We start from the raw sequence: 16,567 nt of genomic DNA on the forward strand, positions 1-16,567 counted from the left end.
TTGAAGGGATTGTAGCCATCAATAGGAACACAAATGATAAAATATTTATTATATCATATTAGAGAATCTAGGTGGTGGTACATCATTGTCTACAGTAAAGTTCTTTAAGCTTTTTAATGTGTATGCACTATTTCATAGGAAAATGTTTGGAAAAAATAAAGAAAATCTGAAGTCTAAAAGAAATTGAGAAATGTACTTAGGCAAAGACTGATATATTGATTATATTTACTGAAAAATGCCACTTATGCCTGGACACACATTTTTCAGCCACCTTTTCCAGTTCCAGTGACGAGAACTGCTTTAATTCCATCTCTATAACTTAACAGAGCTAATGATTCTCTAAATCCATTTCATCTGAAACTTAAAGAAAAGCAATAAGTAAAATGAAGAAGGAAGCTTTGGATTTTCTTGATCAATAAAGATTTATATATAGATTGGTGAACTAATGAACACAGATAGATAATTTGGTTTGGCTTATTTGTTACTTGGAAGAAAAGTCACTGTCCACTTGTCTCTACCATCAGGGGAAAAGCTTTAGATGTGACCACTGTTGGAAAGTATACGTCTGCTAGATAATGGTGCCTACGAAAACACGGGAATTCAAAGATTTAACTTCAAAGTTTTACAGGGTAAATCAGAGGCAAAATTATGAATTCAGTAAACCAAGTCTGTTTCCATTCACAAAGAAACTCCTCTTTTACATTCCTATTATTCCTACCTCTTGCCTTCAAAGGAACACCCAGTTCTATGTGTTCAGAAAAAAAGTTAAAATCATGATGTTCTGCTATATGACACAGGTTATATATGCTCTTTGTAGAAAAAAATTGAAGACACAAGGAAATAAAAATATAGTATAATCTCAATGCAGGAAACATTTTTTCACATTTTCAAAGTATAATATTTCATATCCTCTACACACACAGACACACAAACACATACATATGTACATTCATAAAAATCATTATTATTACAAAAAAGAATAATCTTTCTTTCAATTTTATAGTAACTGAGAAGATATAAATATGGGATGGAGGTAGAAAATGAAATGATGCATGTATGTCACAAAAATAATTTATTTAATGTCAGTTAAACAAGAATTCTCCCAACACTGGTCTATCCAAAGAACAAGTATGAAAGACTTATCTAAAATATAAGACATAATTATTAATTTTGCAACATGATTAGAATTATATATCTTCATATGATATGTGAATTGCTGGTTTGACTTTTCTATATCTTATTTTTTAATAATAATTTAGATAAATATCATGAAGGCAAATGATGACCTGCCTATATTTGTTTTAATAAATTTTTGCACAACTATCGTTTGTCATGTGTCCAGTGATTGCCATTTTTTTTTTACCAAATTTAGCTTACATCAAATAAAATATAGGTTTTTATAATATTACCCTTTATCCTATACTGGGTATTATCTTTTCTTTTCTTTTCTTTCTTTCTTTTTTTTTTTTCTGTCCCCAAAGGCTCCATTCTTTAAAAACTTTGAAACAGAACTTACAAAATTCCCACTTGTGACCGCTGGGTACTCCCAAATCTATACTACTTCCAGTGTAATCGCTGCCATTCTTGAGGATGAAGGAAGACCTTAGAGTGTGGTGCTTTCCTTTAGGAGAAGCCAAGATGAAAAATCATTAAAAGACTGCTTGAAAGATAATTAGTGCTCAAAAAATAATGATTATTACGATTACTTTCACTTTCCATTTCTATCAACATTTTAGTCAGTTTTTTCATTGCTGTGACCAAAAGACCTGAGGAGAACAATATAGAGAAGGAAAAGGTTATTTTGGTTTACAATTCCAGAGGTTCACTCTGTGGTTGGCAAAATCCACAGTTCTGGGCCTGAGGTGAGGAAGAACATCAGAACATCATGGCAGAAAGGCAAGATGGAGGAATGCAGCTCTGGATATAACATCCAGAAAACAGAGAGAGCTCTTCTCACCAGGGAAAAACATATAAATCCCAAAGTTGTATCCCCAGTGACTTACTTCATCCAACCACATTCTACCTGTCTACAGTTACCACCAGGTTGATCTGTATCATTGGATTCATCCACTGACCAGGTTACCTGTATTATAATCTAAAATTCTGCATTGTTTCATGTGAGCTTTTGTGGGGACATCTCATTATCTAAACCATAACAATCAACAATTAAAAAATAAACTGAAAAATTTTGGCATGGCTTTTTTTTTATTCTAAATATAAATGATTTTTCTTAAGTTAACATTTCCTATTGAACAAAATTTGGCATTGTGAGTATTTCATATTACTATATCCTATTTATTAAATTTCTCATTGTTTTTTTTCTTAAAATAATATGCTTTCTTGAAATCAATAAGCTTTAATGCTGATTCTAAAACAACAATTTCTTAGACTAATTTTTTTCATTTCTTAACATTAAGAAAGAGCAAATTAATATATTTGGGAAAATGCCTAAGTAGAAATAAATCTAGTAACATATAATGTGTTTGAACATGATATTTAAAATGCAGGTCATGTTTTTCGGTGACATTTAAAGTAGTAGCTCATATACTTTTTTTGATCAAACCTAGAAACATGTTACATATAGATTTGTTAATTTTAAAATTATCACATTTTATGGTATTATTATACTTCAGATTCAAGTTTAATAATTGTAAGAAGCAGTGAGGAAAGAATGTTTAATATGTTTAACCCCATTTTCAAGAAGTTGCTTTCTACCTTCTTTTCTATTTCTCTCTCTGTCTCTCTCTCTCTCTCTGTCTCTCTCTCCCTCCCTCCTACACACACACTATCCTTTTCTCTCTCTCCCTCTTTTCTTTCTCTCTCTCTATTTTTTTTTTTTTTTTGTGTGTGTGTGAGGGGGTGCTAGGGATTTAACGAGTGCCTGTACAAACTTGGCAAGCAGTCTAGGAAACTACGTCCCCAGTCCCCTCCACCCATGTTTACTTTTAATGAGTTTTGTCTCATTAAAATGTTTCTTTAGACACACAAACATACACACATATATGTGTATGTATGCATATGCACTTATTTAATATAGTAAAAAAAGAGATAGGTTAATGATAAAATTGAAGGAACTGTATTAGTGAAAATAAGCTAAATTGTGTCAGCAGTTTAACAAAATAAAAGCTTATTTTTCACTCATACTTTAATTTGGGTATGCAGCAGATTCTCACTCATGATTGTCATTCAGTGAACCAGGCTGGTGCATTGTCCACTGTCCCATGGTATCTAGGTTGTCTTGTGTCTCCTCTCCCCAATAATGGTTTTCTGGAGCTATAACCCCTAGTACTTCAGAGTGGTACCTTATGTGAAACAGAATTGGTAGTAGATACAACTATTTCAGTTGTGTTCATACAGGAGTTCAGTAGCCCCTCATCCAATATGACAGGTGTTGCAAAAGATATGTGAAGAAAGCAACACCTAGGGAGAGTGCTATGTGATGACAACAGACTGGATTATGCAGAACCTAACATGAAATGAAGAAAACTGCCAACAACCACAAGAAACTAGGAACAGGACAGAAACTAGAGTTTTCAGAAGGATCATGGTATGGGCTACTTATACCTCTACTTCAGACTTCTATCCTCCATGGGCAAGATAAGAAATACCCATTGTTTTAAGCCTTTCAAATTATGATACTTCGATATTAAAACCCTAGGAAACCAAGGCACGTAGGCTTACAGGATCATTGAGGCAGAAAAATAGGTATGCGGTAAATCACACATTGGTAATTATAGCTTCTACCCAGAAACAATACATGTAATTTGCATTTGGTCACATCAAGCTCTTTGGTCTCATTTACCTTGAAGTTGTACCTAAAAGGTAAAGCAATGAGGATACCTGGTTAAATCACTTCCGATTTTGAAGAATGTGTACGCACTAGTAAAGACACATTTTTTTTTTTAATTAATTTTTATTGTAGGTTGTTCAAAACATTACATAGTTCTTGATATATCATATTTCACACTTTGATTCAAGTGGGATATGAACTCCCATTTTTACCCCATATACAGATTGCAGAATCACTTCAGTTGCACAACCATTGATTTACATATTGCCATTCTGGAGTCTGTTGTATTCTGCTGCCTTTCCTATCCTCTACTATCCCCCCTCCCCCCTCCCCTCCCCTCTTCTCTCTCTACCCCCTCTACTGTAATTCATTTCTCCCCCTTATATTTTCCCTCCTTTCCCCTCACTTCCTCTTGTATGTAATTTTGTATACCCCTGAGGGTCTCCTTCCATTTACATGCAATTTCCCTTCTCTCTCCCTTTCCCTCCCACCTCTCATCCCTGTTTAATGTTAATCTTCTTCTCATGCTCTTCTTCCCTACTCTGTTCTTAGTTACTCTCCTTATATCAAAGAAGACATTTGGCATTTGTTTTTAAGGGATTGGCTAGCTTCACTTAGCATAATCTGCTCTAATGCCATCCATTTCCCTCCAAATTCTATGATTTTGTCATTTCTTAATGCAGAGTAATACTCCATTGTGTATAAATGCCACATTTTTTTTTATCCATTCGTCTATTGAAGGGCATCTAGGTTGGTTCCACAGTCTTGCTATTGTGAATTGTGCTGCTATGAACATGGATGTAGCAGTGTCCCTATAGTGTGCTCTTTTTAGGTCTTTAGGGAATAGACTGAGTAGTGGAATAGCTGGATCAAATGGTGGTTCCATTCCGAGCTTTCCAAGAAATCTCCATACTGCTTTCCAAATTGGCCACACCAATTTGCAGTCCCACCAGCAATGTACAAGAGTACCCTTTTCCCCACATCCTCGCCAGCACTTGTTGCTGTTTGACTTCCTAATGGCTGCCAATCTTACTGGAGTGAGATGGTATCTTAGGGTGGTTTTGATTTGCATTTCTCTGACTGCTAGAGATGGTGAGCATTTTTTCATATACTTGTTGATTGATTGTATGTCCTCCTCTGAGAAATTTCTGTTCAGGTCCTTGGCCCATTTGTTGATTGGGTTATTCGTTATCTCATTGTCTAATTTTTTTAGTTCTTTGTATATTCTGGATATTAGGGCTCTGTCTGAAGTGTGAGGAGTAAAGATTTGTTCCCAGGACATAGGCTCCCTATTTACCTCTCTTATTGTTTCTTTTGCTGAGAAAAAACTTTTTAGTTTGAGTAAGTCCCATTTGTTGATTCTAGTTATTAACTGTTGTGCTATGGGTGTCCTATTGAGGAATTTGGAGCCCGACCCCACAGTATGTAGATCATAGCCAACTTTTTCTTCTATCAGATGCCATGTCTCTGATTTGATATCAAGTTCCTTGATCCACTTTGAGTTAACTTTTGTGCATGGCGAGAGAAAGGGATTCAGTTTCATTTTGTTGCATATGGATTTCCAGTTTTCCCAACACCATTTGTTGAAGATGCTATCCTTCTTCCATTGCATGCTTTTAGCCCCTTTATCAAATATAAGATAGTTGTAGTTTTGTGGATTGGTTTCTGTGTCCTCTATTCTGTACCATTGGTCCACCTGCCTGTTTTGGTACCAGTACCATGCTGTTTTTGTTACTATTGCTCTGTAGTATAGTTTGAAGTCTGGTATAGCTATACCGCCTGATTCACATTTCCTGCTTAGAATTGTTTTTGCTATTCTGGGTCTTTTATTTTTCCATATGAATTTCATGATTGCTTTCTCTATTTCTACAAGAAATGCCGTTGGGATTTTGATTGGCATTGCATTAAACCTATAGAGAACTTTTGGTAATATCGCCATTTTGATGATGTTAGTTCTACCTATCCATGAACAGGGTATATTTTTCCATCTTCTAAGATCTTCTTCTATTTCTCTCTTTAGGGTTCTGTAGTTTTCATTGTATAAGTCTTTCACCTCTTTTGTTAGGTTGATTCCCAAGTATTTTATTTTCTTTGAGGATATTGTGAATGGGGTGGTTGTCCTCATTTCCATTTCAGAGGATTTGTTGCTGATATACAGGAATGCCTTTGATTTATGCGTGTTGATTTTATAGCCTGCCACTTTGCTGAATTCATTTATTAGCTCTAATAGTTTCTTTGTAGACCCTTTTGGGTCTGCTAGGTATAGAATCATGTCATCTGCAAATAGTGATAATTTGAGTTCTTCTTTTCCTATTTTTATGCCTTTAATTTCTTTCGTCTGTCTAATTGCTCTGGCCAGTGATTCGAGAACTATGTTGAACAGAAGTGGTGAGAGAGGGCATCCCTGTCTTGTTCCAGATTTTAGAGGGAATGCCTTCAGTTTTTCTCCATTCAGAATGATGCTAGCCTGAGGCTTAGCATAGATTGCTTTTACAATGTTGAGGTATGTTCCTGTTATCCCTAGTTTTTCTAGAGTTTTGAACATAAAGGGATGCTGTACTTTGTCGAATGCTTTTTCCGCATCTATCGAGATGACCATATGGTTCTTATTTTTAAGCCTGTTGATGTGGTGAATAACATTTATTGATTTCCGTATATTGAACCAACCTTGCATCCCAGGGATAAATCCTACCTGATCATGGTGCACAATTTTTTTGATATGTTTTTGTATCCGGTTCGCCAGAAGTTTATTGAGGATTTTTGCATCTAGGTTCATTAGAGATATTGGTCTGTAGTTTTCTTTCTTTGAAGTGTCTTTGTCTGGTTTAGGAATCAGGATGATGTTGGCCTCATAGAATGAATTTGGAAGTTCTCCCTCTTTTTCTATTTCCTGAAATAGCTTGAAAAGTATTGGTATTAGTTCCTCTTTAAAGGTTTTGAAAAACTCTGCTGTATACCCATCCGGTCCTGGGCTTTTCTTAGTTGGTAGTCTTTTGATGGTATCTTCTATTTCCTCAATTGATATTGGTCTGTTTAGGTTGTCAATATCCTCCTGACTCAATCTGGGCAAATCATATGACTTAAGAAATTTATCGATGCCTTCACTATCTTCTATTTTATTGGAGTATAAGGATTCAAAATAATTTCTGATAATCTTCTGTATTTCTGAAGTGTCTGTTGTGATATTGCCTTTTTCATCCTGTATGCTGGTAATTTGAGTTCTCTCTCTTCTTCTCTTTGTTAGCGTGGCTAAGGGTCTGTCGATTTTATTTATTTTTTCAAAGAACCAACTTTTAGTTTTGTCAATTTTTTCAATTGTTTCTTTTGTTTCGATTTCATTAATTTCAGCTCTGATTTTAATTATTTCTTGTCTTCTACTTCTTTTGCTGTTGTTTTGCTCTTCTTTTTCTAGGATTTTGAGTTGAAGTATTAGATCATTTATTTGTTGGTTTTTTCTTTTTTTAAGGAATGAACTCCAAGCAATAAATTTTCCTCTTAGAACTGCTTTCAATGTGTCCCATAGATTCCGATATGTTGTGTCTGTGTTTTCATTTATCTCTAAGAATTTTTTAATTTCCTCCTTGATGTCTTCTATAACCCATTGATCATTCAGTAACCTATTGTTCATTCTCCAAGTGATGCATGATTTTTCCTTACTTCTTTTATCGTTGATTTTCAATTTCATTCCATTATGATCAGATAAGATGCATGGTATTATCTCTACTCCTTTATATTGTCTAAGAGTTGCCCTGTGACATAATATATGATCTATTTTTGAGAAGGATCCATGTGCTGCTGAGAAAAAAGTGTAACTGCTTGATGTTGGGTGGTATATTCTATATATGTCAATTAAGTCTAGGTTATTAATTGTGTTATTGAGCTCTATAGTTTCCTTATTCAACTTTTGTTTGGAAGATCTGTCCAGTGGTGAGAGAGGTGTGTTGAAGTCTCCCATGATTATTGTATGATGGTCTATTAGACTCTTGAACTTGAGAAGAGTTTGTTTGATGAACATAGCTGCACCATTGTTTGGGGCATATATATTTATGATTGTTATGTCTTGTTGGTGTATGGTTCCCTTGAGAAGTATGTAGTGTCCCTCTTCATCCCTTTTGATTAACTTTGGCTTGAAATCTATTTTATTTGATATGAGTATGGACACTCCTGCTTGTTTCCGAAGTCCATATGAGTGATATGATTTTTCCCAACCTTTCACCTTCAGTCTATGTATGTCTTTTCCTATCAAATGCGTCTCCTGAAGGCAGCATATTGTTGGGTCTTGTTTAGTGATCCATTCTGCTAGCCTGTGTCTCTTAATTGGTGAGTTTAAGCCATTAACATTCAGAGTTATTATTGAGATATGGGTTGTTCTTCCAGCCATATTTGTTTATTTATGTTACTAAACATGGTTTGTTTTCCTCTTTGATTATTCCCCCCCACCTTTACTGTACTACCTCCCGCTGTTGGTTTTCATTGATATTTTCCATTTCCTCTTCCTGTAATATTTTGCTGAGGATGTTTTGAAGAGATGGTTTTCTAGCTGCAAATTCTTTTAACTTTTGTTTATCATGGAAGGTTTTAATTTCATCTTCCATCCTGAAGCTTAATTTCGCGGGATACACAATTCTTGGTTGGAACCCCTTTTCTTTCAGTGTTTGAAATATGTTATTCCAGGATCTTCTAGCTTTCAGAGTCTGTGTTGAAAGATCAGCTGTTATCCTGATTGGTTTACCCCTAAATGTAATCTGCTTCCTTTCTCTTGTAGCTTTTAAAATTCTCTCCTTATTCTGTATGTTGGGCATCTTCATTATAATGTGTCTAGGTGTGGATCTCTTATGATTTTGCACATTCGGCGTCCTGTAGGCTTCTAGGATTTGGGATTCTGTCTCATTCTTCAAGTCTGGGAAGTTTTCTCGTATTATTTCGTTGAATAGATTGCTCATTCCTTTGGTTTGGACCTCAATACCTTCCTGTATCCCCATGACTCTTAAGTTGGGTCTCTTTATGTTATCCCATATTTCTTGAATGTTCTGCTCATGGTTTCTTAACAGCTTTGCTGAGCTGTCTATGTTCTTCTCCAGTTGAAATACTTTGTCTTCATCGTCTGATGTTCTATCTTCTAAGTGTTCTACTCTGCTGGTAGTATTCTCAATTGAGTTTTTAAGTTGGTTTATTGTTTCCTGCATTTCCAGGATTTCTGTTTGTTTGTTTTTTATAACCTCTATCTCCCTGTATAATTGATCTTTTGCTTCTTGGATTTGTTTATGTAATTCATTGTCGAAGTGGTCGAAGTGGTCTTTCATTGTCTGATTTTGCTGTCTAATGTCTTCCTTGAGACTCCAGATCATCTGAAGCATGTATATCCTGAATTCTTTATCTGACATTCCATCTGCTGCAGATATTACCTCTTCTAAAGTTGAATTGACCTGCATTGCTTGTGGTCCTTTTTTTCCTTGTCTTTTCATACTGATCGCGTTTCTTTCTGCTTGGTGAAACTGTTGTGTTATTGATTTTTCCCCCTATATATTTATATTGCTCTTGTATAGCTGCAAAGTCTCCCTCGCAGGCTTTGGCGGTGGCTCTGCCCCTCCTCCAATTGAGGCAATGTGCCTTCCACGCCAGGAGGCCGCTGTACCTGTACTTTCGATGGGCCTGTTCTTTCGGTGGTCACAGGTCCGCCTACCTTGCAGGCGTGAGCAGCGGCTTTGCCCCTCCGCTGGCCACTAGGCCTGTTCTGTCTGTCGGTTGCAGATCTGTCTACCTAAAAGGCGCTGGTGGTGGCTCTGCCCCTCCCCCTACCGGGGCGATGTATCTGGCGGGCCACTGGGCCTGTTTTGTCGGTGGTCACGGTTCCGCCTACCTTGCACACGCGTGGAGCAGCTGTTTCATTAGTGCCTGGGCACACTCTCCTTGTTTGCCTCCCTCAGGCCCTAAGTTTGTAGAGCTTGGGGCTGAGAACCCCCAGCAAATTTGCTTACCTTCTGGTAGCCACGCCCCCATATCTGGTGCAAGAGACCTCAGTTGTCAGCACTGGTGGGAGCGGTAGCTGGGAGACCCGCGCCGCGCGGCTCCCGCCGGCTCCTGCATCAGCGCCGCCTCAGCTCCCGCCGGTTCCCGTGCCACTGCGCGGTTCCCGCCAGCTCCGGCCGGCTCCCGCGCCACTCCTGCTAATTTAGAATCCGCTGGGAAGGAATCTCTTTGGCCGATCTTTGGTGACTTCCCCTCTCTGCTATGGCGGGCCCCTGGCTCCTTGCAGGAGTGACCGAAGGGAGAGGTGGAACTGGCTTGTCTCTGGTCTGACACAATCTCTGGTTTTAGATCCCAGTTCGCTAATTCATAGAGGCTTGGTTAGATTTCCTTCCCATCCTCTCAAGGGGGGGAGCCCTTTCCCGGGTGGGCAGGGCCGTTAGCAGAGCCGGAAGGGCACGGGCCTTCTGTCGGGCCAGGCAGGGACCCTTCTGGCTGCGCTGGGCCGCCGGGGGCGCCCACAGAGCCAGGCAGATGGCGCCCGCGTGGCTAAGAGCCGGGCGGGGTGACCCTTCGCAGAGCGGGCGGGCCGCCAGGAGTGCCGGGATGGTGGGAGCTGTCTGCCGGCCGGGCAGGGACCCTTCTCGACGAGCAGGGCCGCTGGGGGCGCTTGTAAAGCCGGGCGGCTGCAGCCTCGTGGCTAAGAACCAGGCGGGCGGGGTGGCTGTTTGCAGAGCAAGAGCGGAATGGCGGGAGCTGTCTGCCGGCAGGGCGGGGACCCTTCTCGCCGAGCAGGGCCGCCGGGGGCGCTTGTAAAGCCGGGCGGCTGCAGCCACGTGGCTAAGACCCAGGCGGGCGGGGTGGCTGTTTGCAGGGCAAGAGCGGGGCCGCCAAGGTAGCCGGGATGGTGGAAACTGTCTGTCGGCCAGGCAGGGACCCTTCTCGACGAGCAGGGCCGCCGGGGGCGCTTGTAAAGCCGGGCGGCTGCAGCCTCGTGGCTAAGAACCAGGCGGGCGGGGTGGCTGTTTGCAGAGCAAGAGCGGAATGGCTGGAGCTGTCTGCCGGCCTGGCGGGGACCCTTCTCGCCGAGCAGGGCCGCCGGGGGTGCTTGTGAAGCCAGGTGGCTGCAGCCGCGTGGCTAAGACCCAGGCGGGCGGGGTGGCTGTTTGCAGGGCAAGAGCGGGGCCGCCAGGGTAGCCGGGATGGCGGAAGCTGTCTGTCGGCCGGGCAGGGACCCTTCTCGCCGAGCAGGGTCGCCGGGGGCGCTTGTAAAGCCGGGCGGCTGCAGCCTCGTGGCTAAGAACCAGGCGGGCGGGGTGGCTGTTTGCAGAACAAGAGTGGAATGGCGGGAGCTGTCTGCCGGCAGGGCGGGGACCCTTCTCGCCGAGCAGGGCCGCCGGGGGTGCTTGTAAAGCCGGGCGGCTGCAGCCGCGTGGCTAAGAACCAGGCGGGCGGGGTGGCTGTTTGCAGAACAAGAGTGGAATGGCGGGAGCTGTCTGCCGGCCGGGCGGGGACCCTTCTCTCCGAGCAGGGCCGCCGGGGGCCGCTTGTAAAGCCGGGTGACTGCAGCCGCGTGGCTAAGAACCAGGCAGGTGGGGTGGCTGTTCGCCGAGCGAGAGCAGGGCCGCCAGGGTAGCCGGGATGGCGGGAGCTGTCTGCTGGCCTGGCGGGGACCCTTCTGCCGCGCTGCTTTGGGCCACCTGCCGCTTGCAGAAGTGGCGGGTGGCCGCGGGATTGGACTCTGAGCCCGCGCTGCCGGTCAAGTTTCACTTGTCTGGGGCAAACTGTCACGTCTAATAAACTTACTAATTCTCGGCAGGTCTCCTTTCAACGGAATTTTGCTAGAAGATCCTCAGTAGGTAGAATGTAGCTGTTTTAATGGGTGTTTCTGATCCCGTTAATGTGGAGATATTGAAAGTGCAGCTTCCTCGCCGGCCGCCATGTTGGATCCCCCAAAAGACACATTTTTAACAGCTCTCTAAAATAACTCATGAGCATCTACAATAATGCCTTTTAGTTTTCTAAAAAATAAAAAAAAAAATGGCACTTTAAGGTGATCTTATACTGTGTCATGTACCTAAGCTAGAACTACATTTCCATGTTTCATTACAGTTGATAATTCAACCACCAAAGTATTTTTCATGAGATTTGAGAGAAGCCATAGAGCAGGACATGATACTGGGAAGGATGGTATAGAACATCAGGGTTTGCTGTGTCTTACATATGTTGTTGGTAACTTGCTGACACAGCTTTTAAGAACCAGGCAGGTGGCCATCAGTCAGACCACTAGGCACTAGGATGCTCAATGGAGTTCTAGTTTTGACCCATTTCAGAGTGGGCCTAGTATGTCCTTATGCCCCTTGTGTTGTTGTTGACTAGTTCCAAAAGGTAAATTTAGAACACGCATATTCCAGAATTGGAATAATTATAATTTAATAATTATAATAATTTAATATATCTGCAAGATTAAATACTATAAGAATGAGATGTACTTTTTTTCACAATTGAGCCATTTTCTTTTTATTACAACAATTCATAAAATTTGGGTGGGAAGAACCCCTCCATAGTCCCACCAGTCCAACAAGACTATTTCCAATTTTAGCCAGTTCTTCCAGTTTTTCTTTTTTTTATTATTAGTTGTTAAAAACATTACATATCATATTTCATACATTTGATTCAAGTGAGATGTATATTTAACATAAATAATTTCTTAAAGTTTTAAAGAAACAAAACATTTTTCTGAAAGTACATAGGCATGAATCTAATAAAATATATGAAATAATTTTCCACAGGTGAAACAGTAGTTTAATAATTGAAAACTCAAAGATTGGAAATTATGTTTATGGATTATAAAAAAAACAATGTTTCACTCTTCAATTTTACCTCCACTCAATAGGAAAAATAGGTGATTGTAAACTGCATATGGAAATTCAAAGGGCTAAGGTAAGGAAGTACAAGGTGAAGGGTGTTCTTGAGAGAAATCAAACATTTGAGCATGGATGGTGGAAGGAGACCCTCCTCATTATACAAAATACATGTATGAAGATTGAATTTGGTGTCAACATACCTTATGTACAATCAGAGATATGATAAATTGTGGTATAAAGATGTATTAAGAATTGTAATGCAAAAACTATAAATAAAAAAAGAATTAAAGAAATCAAATATTTGAAGACAAAATAATGAGGAAAGAAACAGACTAATGGAATAGAATGAAAATCCTGGAAACAAATATATGAAAGTATGATCATTTTCTTGAAGATAATTATAATATTGTAGTTTATGGGAAAAACAATTCTTTTGTAAATAATTTTATTACTACTGCTAGATATCCATGTGTGATAAAATTCAGTTTGGTCCACTGTCTCTGACCATATACACAAATAGTATTCCAGGTGAATCAGAAAACTAAATTTAAGAAACAACCAAAAAAAAAAAAAGTGTTCAGAAGATAATATAGGAACATATTTTATAACCTTGTGGGAGGGAAAGATTTCTTAAGACACAAACCCACTTCTGCACAGTCTGGCTGCAGCAAAATAACCGGGGGGTGAGGAGCAATTTGTGTACATTGATACAGCAGGAGTGGGAGCTGTTTATTGTAGGACAACAGAGGTATTTATACATTCCACACAGCTTATCTTAATTAACATAAACCAGATACAGCAGTCAACCAATAAGGAAACTCCACACTTAATGGTTCGCTGGCGTTACTTCACAAACCACTCCCTCTGGCAAAATGCCAGGGGTCATCCAGACTTGTTTACAGACTCTAACAATTTCTGTGGTTCAGAGGAATGTCCCTTGATGTCTATGTGTTAAAGGCTTCATTTCCCAGGGTATTGCTGTTGGGAGCCAGTGGAGTCATTAGGAGACAGTGGAGTCATTTTATCTTCTTAACTGTGTCAGGTATTTCCTTATAGTAAGGCAAAGATGATTAACACAGTCATTAGCAATGGTACTGATAGGTCATTGAGGTCACAGGGGACATACCCTTGAAGGGGATTCTGGGAACCTGTACTCCTCTCTCTTTTGTTTCGTGGCCTTGAGGTGAGTTGATTCACTCTGTCACATAATCCTGTCATAATTTCCTATCTCAGCAGGTTACAAAAGAAAATTACGCTTTTAATCATGGAAGGAAACACCCAAGACCTTGAGCCAAAATGTACATTTTATCTTCTTAACTGTGTCAGGCATTTCCTTATAGTAAGGCAAAGATGATTAACACAGCCAATAACTACACTACATCAAAATATTAGTAAATCTGAAAAGTTAAAAGCAAAACCTGGGCTTAACAAAAGATACAATTATGTCCTTTGATAAAAAGCCAAAAGGCAAACCACATAATTGGAAATCACCTTGACAACACACAAAAGGGGAAGGACTTGCATCTTGAATATATAGAGAACTACTACAAGGGGATGAGAAAGAAAAAAAAAAGATGAAAGGCTTAACAAGCACTTCATGAAAAGAAAATATGAAAGGCGGAAAACAGGGAAAGTGTTTAACTCCTCATTAGGGAATGCAGATTCAAAGCACAACTTAATATTTTTCCCAATCAAAAGATAAATTAAACTATAAGCATTGTTATAAGAGTAAGTGACAAAGGAGAGCAAAGAAAATGCTCATCAGTGAATGATGAAAGTTTATATTAATACAACCACTCTGGAAAAATTTTTCACAGCATCTCTGATATTTGAATAAACTTATATATACAATTAAACAGCAATTTCAATTTTTGGTATACTTCCTCTAGAAGTGCATACTATCATATTCAGGGCCGACAAAACATTCTCATAGAATATTTATTTCAAATACTGTTAAATTGGAAGTAACTAAATGTCAATAAAGACTTGAATAGACAAATATTTGTAACATATTTATATGGGATACTATATAGCAGTGAAAATGAATGGGTCTATAATATTGAATGTTTTGGTGTGTAATAAGCATGCTACAATACTGAAGACATTATTGTTTCGCTTATTTACATTCCAAAATGTGAAAAACAATATTAGGCTTTGAGGCATGCATGATTATCTGACAATATTTTAAAGAGAAACACATAAAAGATGTTTCAAAAATAAATGTTGACAACTTTATCCATTGCTGATAACGAGACAGGTGATTTGGATTGAAGAGTTATGGCAAGATGAAGGCTATATTGTTGATCTCAACATGAGTGAACTCATTGGAGTGAGTCAAAGCAGAGGAATAGAAGAGTACACTGAGTTTGGGACAATGTGACTCAAATATTTCCATGTAAGTATACTTTAAATTACTTATATTCTGTCAAACTAAATCCTGACCTTTCAGTTAATTGTTCTTTTGTGGAACATTCTCAATGTATGATCAGGGCAAGGGTTTTAGAAATACTTCCCTCATCATGGAAAGAGAAAAGAGACAGCTTCACTGTTGGAGGTCAAGTGTAAAAATGCCCACACCATCTGGGGCAGATTGAAATGTGATTCTCCCCACATGAAGGCAATTTTAATGTTAAAGGAGACAATAGCTAAAGACTAAATGATTTTTTATATAAAATGTAAAATTACATAGCCTTACACTTTATTTGGATCTTGTCTCATCTATCAGTTCTACTGGTTTAAAATTATGCATTTCATTCTATCCTAGAGATTACCCATATTAATCACTGATGTATTTAAGCCACAGTTTTCTAATAACCATAGAGAATTATGTTTAGATTTTATTTTTCTCTACTTTGGCCTTTTATCACATGAAATTTTTAAATTTCCTCTAAATAATTTAATTGTACATTCTCATTTCAAAATACAATTTCTGTTATCAATATTTTTTTAGTCAAAAATATACTACTAATGTCATTGCCTTTTGGGTAGTCAAAAGAAGTTCTCCATGTAATCAATTTCCTGGATCCTACTTTATCTGAAAATTTCTTTTGCTTTCATTCTTGAATGATGTGACTGGGTTAAGAATTCTTAGTTCAGGACATGGAAGATGTTGTTCCTTTATTCTACATTCAGGACTGCTGTTAAGTCTGTGGTCAATGACTCTTTTTCCTTTGAAGGTGACCTGCTTTATTGTTTTCTGACAGTAATAGTTTCTGAGTTGTCTCTGTATACATATTTTTTTTGTTGTACAAATTTATTGCATATCGATCTATTCAACTGTGTGAACATTTTGTCTAATATTTTCACGTATATTAGTTCACATGCATTTTTGCTGCTCTTCTCTCCATATTCTGATTAAAAAATGACTATTCCATGAGTCTACGATTTCTTCTATGCCTCCTGTCTCTTTATTTTTTGTACCAGGTGTTTTAGGACCTTTCCCCAGCCATATATTATACTTCATATGTCCTCGTCCACCAACTTTTCTTTATATTTAAAAATAGCTCTTGATTAGCATGATGACAATATGTTCTATCATTCGCATCATTTGGTAATGAGGAGAAGCTTCCCCACGTATCAGTCAAATCTTCTGTCTTAAATCCAGCAGCATTGCTGCTCCTGCTACTGCTTTCTTTTTATTTATTTTTTCCTCTCTCACTTTTTCAGGAAACAACTAACATTGAAAAGAAAAAAAGAAATGGAATAAAGTGGTTTCGTTTCCAAAAACAATGTCTTGCCAACTTTATTTGACTAATGTAGCAATATGCAACAAGTTGACTGCCACCTATTCTATGCCAGCCAGGCTGTGAGGCTTAGGATAGGATATATTATTGAACAAGACAGGAAAACAATCCTCGCTCTCTTGAAGGCATTTAGTGTTCTTTGTAGTATTTTACTAACACAGATCCTGTGATAGTAAATTATTTAAGAACACAGACTTCAG

This window comes from Callospermophilus lateralis, chromosome 6, assembly GCF_048772815.1.
Source record: "Callospermophilus lateralis isolate mCalLat2 chromosome 6, mCalLat2.hap1, whole genome shotgun sequence".
Lineage (NCBI taxonomy): Eukaryota > Metazoa > Chordata > Mammalia > Rodentia > Sciuridae > Callospermophilus > Callospermophilus lateralis.